Source organism: Aphelocoma coerulescens, unplaced genomic scaffold (assembly GCF_041296385.1).
Source record: "Aphelocoma coerulescens isolate FSJ_1873_10779 unplaced genomic scaffold, UR_Acoe_1.0 HiC_scaffold_107, whole genome shotgun sequence".
In the NCBI taxonomy this organism is placed as follows: domain Eukaryota; kingdom Metazoa; phylum Chordata; class Aves; order Passeriformes; family Corvidae; genus Aphelocoma; species Aphelocoma coerulescens.
Genome location: NW_027183468.1, coordinates 894,177 through 901,899, shown reverse-complemented (window position 1 = coordinate 901,899; position 7,723 = coordinate 894,177).

The following is a 7,723-nucleotide window of genomic DNA, read 5'->3' as shown; positions in this document are numbered from 1 at the left end:
TAGGCTTCTTTCAGAAGCGATGTGAGGGGAAGGCGGCTCGCCGCTCCCCTTTACCCACACGGCTGGCTCCCTTCCAGGCCCGATCCCACACACGGTAAGGAAGGAACGCACCCACCCAGACGCCTGGGGCCAATCCTTCACCGGGGCTCTGTCAGTCCCCCGCCGGGGGCCGGTCACTCCCTCACCGGGGGATCACTCCCCCACCAGAACCAGAACAAGAACCAGAACCCGCTCCCGCACCCACCCCGCCGCCGCCGCTCCCGTTCTGTCGCACCAACGGCCCCTCAGCGGCCCCGGCCCCTGCGGGCTCCGCCCCCGCCCCGCGGCCCCGGCCAATCCCCGCCGAGCCCCGCCCGTCCCGCGGCTCCCCATTGGTGGCGCGCGCTGCGCCCGCGGCCCGAGCGGCGCGAGCGGCGCAGGCTCCGCCCCCTGTCCCGCTGCGCGCGGGGAGCGTTCGGTCGTGCCCTGGGGAGCGGCGGCCGCGGGGCCCGCGCGGAGCGGCCGTTTCTCCGTGGCTGCGCCGCCAGCACGGCCGGCAACGCGGGCGCGCAGAAGGCGCTTCGGCCACCGGGCAGGAGGGATCACTACATAAACCCAAACGTTCTGGAAGAGTGGGAATTGGTGTCCAAGGACATCGTTTGCACCTGCGCTTGGCTCACAACATCCCCCTGCAGCGCTACGGGCTGGTTTCTTTAGGCGGCCACAGAGCCCTTAAAGGGAACTGGGCCGCCTTGACTTGTAAGCAAAGCGGCCACAGAGTCCCTAAATCAGACTGGGTTGCCTGGAGTTGTTACTAAACTCCCCACATTGCGCTGACCGTTCTGTGCAATTTCCAATGGCCCCGCAGAAAAAGACCTGGGGGTGCTGGCCAAGAGCTGCTGAACACGAGCCCAGGTGTGCCCACGTGGCCAAGAAGGACATTGGCATCCTGGCCTGGGTCAGCAACAGTGCGGCCAGCAGGACCAGGGCAATGACTGTCCGTCCCCCTGTTTTGGGCACCGCTGAGGCCCCACCTCGAATCGTGGGGTCAGTTTTGGGTCCCTCACTGCAAGAAAAATTTTGAGGTGCTGGAGCGTGTCCAGAGAAGGGAATTGAGCTGGGGCAGGCTCTGGAGCACAAGTCTGAGGAGAAGCGGCTGAGGCAGATGGGGGGGCTCAGCCTGGAGAAAAGGAGGCTCGGGGAGGACTTTCCCTCTCTCTCCAACTCCCTGGAAGGACACCGGCTTGGGTGGGGATTCCTAACCATAAGGTATCTATCCCATGATCTTTTGCACCAAGAAGATTGTCGCTGTAACTTTAGGATTTGGCAGCCGGGAAACCTTGGGGAGGATGGAGGGCTTTGCTTTAGGGCACGTGTTTTTAAAGGCTGCCCAGGCAGTCGCACATCGTGCAAAAGGTGTACGCTCTGCCCGAGACTTACGGGAATCCTGGAATTTAGTGACTGGGGTGTAAAACTGCCTGCTTCCCTTCCGGATCACGGCAGTCGCTTGCGTGGTTGCTGAGGGAGCTTTTGTGCATTCGGCTTCGGGACTTTGCTACGCTGCAATTCGGCAATGTGATCGAATGTGCCTGCTTTCCCTGCCTCCCTGCCGCTCGGGAATGCACAGACGGTGCACGGTGTTCCGCCTGGAGCCGGGCTGTGCCCGCCGTGCCCTGAGTGCCCGGGGAATCGCTCCCTCGGCTCCGTTGTGTCCGAGCCGCCGCTGCCCCCGCCCCGCTGAGGGTCCGAGCGTGCAGCGGAGCGCCCCCTGCCGGCCGCGCGTTCCCCTGGCCCCGCCCCCCGCCGGCCGCAGCGGCCTTAGCCCCGCCCCCCGCCGGCCGCGCGGGATCCCGGCCCCGCCCCGCGCCCGCCGCAGCCGCCAGCGGCCCCTGCCGGGCGTGGCCGGAACTACAGCAAAGGGCAACCACGGCCCTCGGCGGGGGAACCTCCTGGGTTTGTGCTGGGCTTTGTTCCGGGCATGTTCTGTACTAAAGAACTGCTACTCCTTTCCTATATTTTTTAAGCCCCATAATTTTCGAAGTTATAATGATTTGGAGAGACCAGTCTTTCTTGCCATTCCAGGAAGGTTCCCACTTCCTTAGCAGACATTTAACTTTTAAAACAGGACACTTTGTTAAAAAAAAACAAACCCGGGAACATTTCATGATTTCATGTACTACATGATTTCACATCTAAAGAAACCGGGCTGTCTGCCCTTTTCTTCTCAGGCAGTGCGTTCCTCTGTCTTCAAGTACAAAAGCAACAAAGCGATTATAGGTAACAGTGGCAGAATACGCTGTGTTACTGTCACAGGGACTCCCGGCTTACTTCACCAGCTCCTATCTGTTGTTTGTTGCTGCCCAGTGAAGAAGAGTCACATTTTCTTTGTCTGGTTGGCAAACATCATATCCTGCTTCTACCAGTTCTTTGCATCGCTCTGCCATTCCATACCTTAAATGAGACAACACCGATTTACTTACCGTTTGTTAAATATCCTCCAGTTTGGAGACAGTCGCATCCTAAAGAAAAAATACATCTCAATAAGCATCACCCAGCAGTTCCTACTTGAGCAGATTCCACATTGCATTCAATGGAAACCTTGTAAAAAGAGTGGGGCTGTGCCTTGAGGAGTAGAAACTTCTACTTAACAAATCTGTCTGAAATGCTTTTGGTTTATTTACAATAGTAGCTGTAAGTGATGTTTCTTCTTCCACTACAGGGAGAAAATGAAACTGAAGATGTTTCCTCTGTAAAAATGGAAGCTTTGTAACAATGGACCTCCCGCTCCCGGAGGAAACGTGCCACGGCCCTTGGAGAATTGGCAGTCACTGCTCACAGGCCATCGGAAAAGGGATAATTGTCACCCCCAGCTCACCCTCCAGACCAGGGCTGACACATAGGACTCTCGCCATCCCCTCACGGTGGGATCCTGGCTGGAAGCATCACAGCTCGGGTCAGGACTTTGGGTAGAGACTTGGAGAGCCACTCAGGGCACAAGAGGGTTGGCAGCCCTCAGAAAAGAAAAGAAAAATGAAAGAGCAGGCGCATTTATGAAAAAACCCTTTTTTTTACCGACCCCTGTTTCAGTAGGTCAGGGCAGTAGACAGAAGGTAGCACAGATTTGTAGCTGGCACCCGGGCCTATTCCTGTAACTAGACTCGTTACTACACTTTCCATCTCCATCAGTTGTTTTTACGGTAGAGGAAGATATTTGGGAGGGGCACAATGGGCCCAACACCATGGGAGCAAGTCCAGGATGTCAACAGCTTTCAGTTGTGAATGAGCAGGAAAGCTAAGAGACAAAGTCAGGCTTTTTTCTCATCCTGAAGGGGGAGAAGGGAAAATTCAGAGCTGACAAAAATATACCGTATTGGGGTGCACAAGTGCAGGGAGAACCCTCCCTTGCTGGACAGGAGGTGCTATGAGCATTCAGGGATTCTTTGTTGGCATAGCAAAGTCTCCAGAAGGCAGCTGGGGAGAAATACCACTCCTTCCACCCAGTGTTCTAAAGCTCTGGGCTACATGGTACAACAAAGTTATCAAGAGTTGCTCTGTTACATAACACAACTCCCGAATGTGAGATGGGGTTAGAGGCTGGTAACACCAGGGGGGTTCCCTTGGAGTCCCTAGGGATCACTTTCTCTGCCGCTCCTTCCTCGGCAGCGGGGGTCCCCTCCCGCTCTTTCCCTGCCCCAGCTTGGGAGGCTGAGCCTGCTGGAGCGTGTCCATCTGTCCTAGAGTCTCTTTTGGCATCTGCGTACCCCTGCACAGCTCCTTTAGATGCTGCTGTCCCCTAAATCCAGGCAGACCGGGCTGCATTTGCCTGCTGCCAGTGTGAGGGGAAGAAAGAGCAAGAGTTCATTAGGGCTTGACCTGAAATGATGTTTTGGCGTTTCTGCTTCTTCTCACAGCTTTGGCAGGTGAGCAGCATCTCTGTCCCTGCCGCCTGCTGGCCCTTGGAATGCACACATGAGCCCAGGTATCACTTCTGGCCAGTTGTTCAGCTGCTTTGTTCTCCGGAGAGAGACCGAGAGTTGAATTTTTCCTTCCCTGGAATTTCGGATTTTCTCCCTTTTCTACTGGACTGCTTGATTGCTTTAACATCAGAGCACATCGGGAGGACTTTCCACCGGGCACAGAGGGCCTGGCCCTGGGCCAAGCCGCAGCTCCGAGGAGACCAAAGGCAGGACTCTAACACTTTCCCAGGTTTTTCCTCCACAGCAAAAGATTTTATTATTTAGCATTATTTTCCTTTCCCGTGTGTTTGTTAAATAAATAGTTTTATCTCCTTCACTTTCCTTCGAGGAAAATTTATTTTTTCCCGACCCTGGTGGGGGAGGGGTGATTGTGCCTTCTCTCAGAGGATATATTTCTAAATTTGGCCAAACCGGAACACCCAGCACACTGCCATGCACAGGCTTCGCTGGCTGCAGCTCCCAAGGAGAAGTGTTGCTTAATGACCTTGTGTTCTGCCCAGCTGGACATGAGAACAGCAGTACTTAGAAAGCAGCCTGTGGTGAAAAGCACCCCTGCTTCCACCCCAGCATGACCCTGGGCCTTTTTCTAAAAGGAACAGGAATGGTATAATTTATTGGCCTGGTTTTTGGTGCTTGAGGTGGAACAAATTTCCCGAGGGCCTCTTCTCCTTTTTCCTGCAAGAGGTGGAGTTGTGCTGGGTTGTGAGCACCCTGCAGCATTGGTTTGGGGAGCAGCTTGCCGAGAGTCAGGGTCTGGTTCTGTTAATGAGGGCACTTGCCAGTGGGGAAGTGGCTCACAGCGAGGGTGGTGAGGGCAAGATCTTATGAAGGGAAAACAGCCCTTAATGTGGCAGGTCAGCTCTAGTTTTTCTCCTTCCCTCTGCTTCCCATTTTGAGCTTTACTGTTCTCAGGCTTAACCCAGAAGTTGTTCTTGCTGCAGCCAAATTCCATCCTGCTATGCTGCTGTGGACATCAGTTTAATGACAAGAGGGATGCAGCTCCCTCTCCCAGGCAGAGCCGTCTGGTCAGTGCCTGGGCAGCAGTTTTGTCAAGCAAGTGCAAATGGGGACAGTCAGTGTAGAGAGCCGTGGGGTGAAGGACCAAGGGAGCTGTAGGAGGTGGGAGAGGGTGATCACCCACTCTGTAGGGCAGGTGGTGGCTTGTGCCCTCCAAGGCTGGGGCAAGCCAGCTGACTTCTCAGGCCAGGGCAACAGCGCCATGGGAGAGAAGGGAGTTCTTTTTACTGAGACACTGTAGTCTTGTGTTCTTTGAGCCTTGGTGAGCACTGGTCCTTGTTGGCAAGGCTCCCCCAGAGCTCATGGATCACTGGGACTGTTACAGGAGTCCTTTCAAGCCTTCTTGGGTAAAGGAGGGGCTGAGGCAGCTGTGGGACAAGTGCTCTGCCTGGGGCACTTGGCAGCCTCTGGGTGCTGCCTTTCAGGGTTTGCCCCTCCTTGACAAGACATGTTTGAGTGGGAAGACTTTGAAGGCAATTTATCACTGTAGGGCTGTTAAATGTTGATTTGACAGAGACAAATGTGTTACGCTCCATTTCACAACCTTCAGGGGTAAACGTTCTCCATTCTCAGTATCTCTGATTCCCTTGGGGTCATCTCTTTCCCCAGATGCATCGTTCCTAAGCTGAAAGTGTACCCCTACATCCTGTGCTATGATGAGTGCCATCTGAAGGAGCCGTACGAGAGGAAGTTCCTCATTGTGAATAACAGCCACATTCCTGGCTGCTACGGGCTTATTGCCCAGGTTTGGCATCGCATCCACCTCCTCCTCTCCAATATTATTGAGGAGATTATTGGGGGAAAAAAAGGGTTTGGTTTGCTGGTTTCTATTCAGTCTTAAAGATCTGCTGAGAACAAGATCCTACCTGAATGTAAACTTTAGGGTGCAGTTTAACCTCCTGAGGAAGCAGTTCATGTTCTAGTCTTCGGGATGTGGGAGATCTTAGAGGGTTGTGAAAAGCTGCTGCATTCACAGACACCAACGCCTGTGCTGGCAGCCTCCTTGCAGGACCCCCTGAGAATGCTAAACCTACAATTCTTGCATCTTGTTTGTGCCTTTCACCTTTTTCCTGGGGATTTTTAGAAGTGTGTGTGAGTTGCCATTGTGGTGGATGTTAAGGACTTTAAAGTTTCTTCAGAGGTCCCTCTGAAGTTGCATTTGATTCTGTCCCTTCTAGAAACGCAAGGAAGATACTCCTGTGTTCTACTCCAGCTCCGAGCCCTGTGGGATTGTCCAGCCTTTCAGCATAGCAGAGATTCCAGTTACAATCGAAGCCCAAAAATTGGGCAAGTATGACACCAGTGTCCTTATTGGCGTGTTCGGGGATGAAGGAAACTTGCTGGTGAGTGCAAGGGGAGACGTGTGCCTTTGTGCAACTCATCCTGGCAGGGTGCAAAGCGTACAGGGATTCTTCCAGAGAAAACAGGCACAGGCTGGTATGGAGAAGGACAGAAGGGATTGGTGGCATACACAGCTCATGCCTTATAGGTGGTAATCTCAGTGTCTGACACAGCATATAGTTCATCTAAGCTGGAATCAAGGATAATTTTAGTTAATTAATCTTTAAAATGCCATTAACTTTGGAAACATCTGTTTAAAAATGTCATGTCATCTCTCTGAGCACAAAAGAGAATGTCAGAAGATTTCTGGAAACCTTGAGCTTTCTGTAAAAGAAAGGAAAGCTGGCATTTGGAAAGTAGTTGCAAGGATCCAAACATATTAAGACATACGGAAATGATGATGCCAAATCCCCTGGATGGCACCATCACACTGGGCCAGTATTACAGCTGGTGGTGGGGTCCGTGGCTCTGACCCAGGAAGAGGTGACTGGTCCGGAGAGATGGTCCCGAAAGGGATCGCCGTCCCGAGGCCCAGTGTCTTCCCTCAGCTGCTGGCAGGAGGGCCCTTGCAGGGGCTGTCAGCTCTTTAGTGATTGTCAGCTCGTGACTTCAGCTCAGCTCTGCAGGGCAGCCTCCAGGCCAAACCAGACCAGAGAGAGACGAGAAGGCCCGTGTGGCTGGTTCCGCACAGAGGTAGCTTTATTGTTGGTTCCCTCTGGCGAAGGGGAAAGCCAGGGACGAGCTCTCTCCCCCACAGAGCCAGGGGGCTTCCTTTTATAGGGATACAGGGGATCAGCAGGGGACCAATGGGTTACAGAGGGTCTGGGACAGACCAATGGGTTACAGAAAGATCTGCATAGTGTCTCCCAAAGGATTGTGGGTCCACTTTTCCTCGCCATGACCAAGAAGTGGCTGCCTTTTCAGGGAGTCCTGCTGGGCAATTGCAAAATCTCTTGTCTCAGCAGAGATCCCTCCAGGGCAAGGGCTGGGCATATCCCACAGGCCAGTGTGGCACTGCATGTAAGTCAGTCAACAGGAGGGCCAGGCAGTGCAGGCTGTGGCAGGGAGCCTGAAGTTTGACAAAACAGTTGCTTTTAACTATCACGCTCCTTACCTTAAAGAGGAGGGTTTCTCCCCACTAGAATAACCAGTTGTTTAACTGTCAGCCTGGTCTTAATTACAGATTTCTTGAAAAGCTTTTACCTTTGGGCCAATAATTTGTAGTTTGAAGCTTTCTCTTACCTTAATCCTTTTTAATTTGGAGGTGAATGTATAGGGATTCCTTGTGGAACAGGGGCGTATGATAGCCCAGGAGAGTTGGGGCAACCCAGGACTGCTGCAGAAGCACCCCTGAAGGGGCCTCAGGCTGCAGATAGGCCAGAAAGACACCTGGCAGCAGGCAGCCTTGA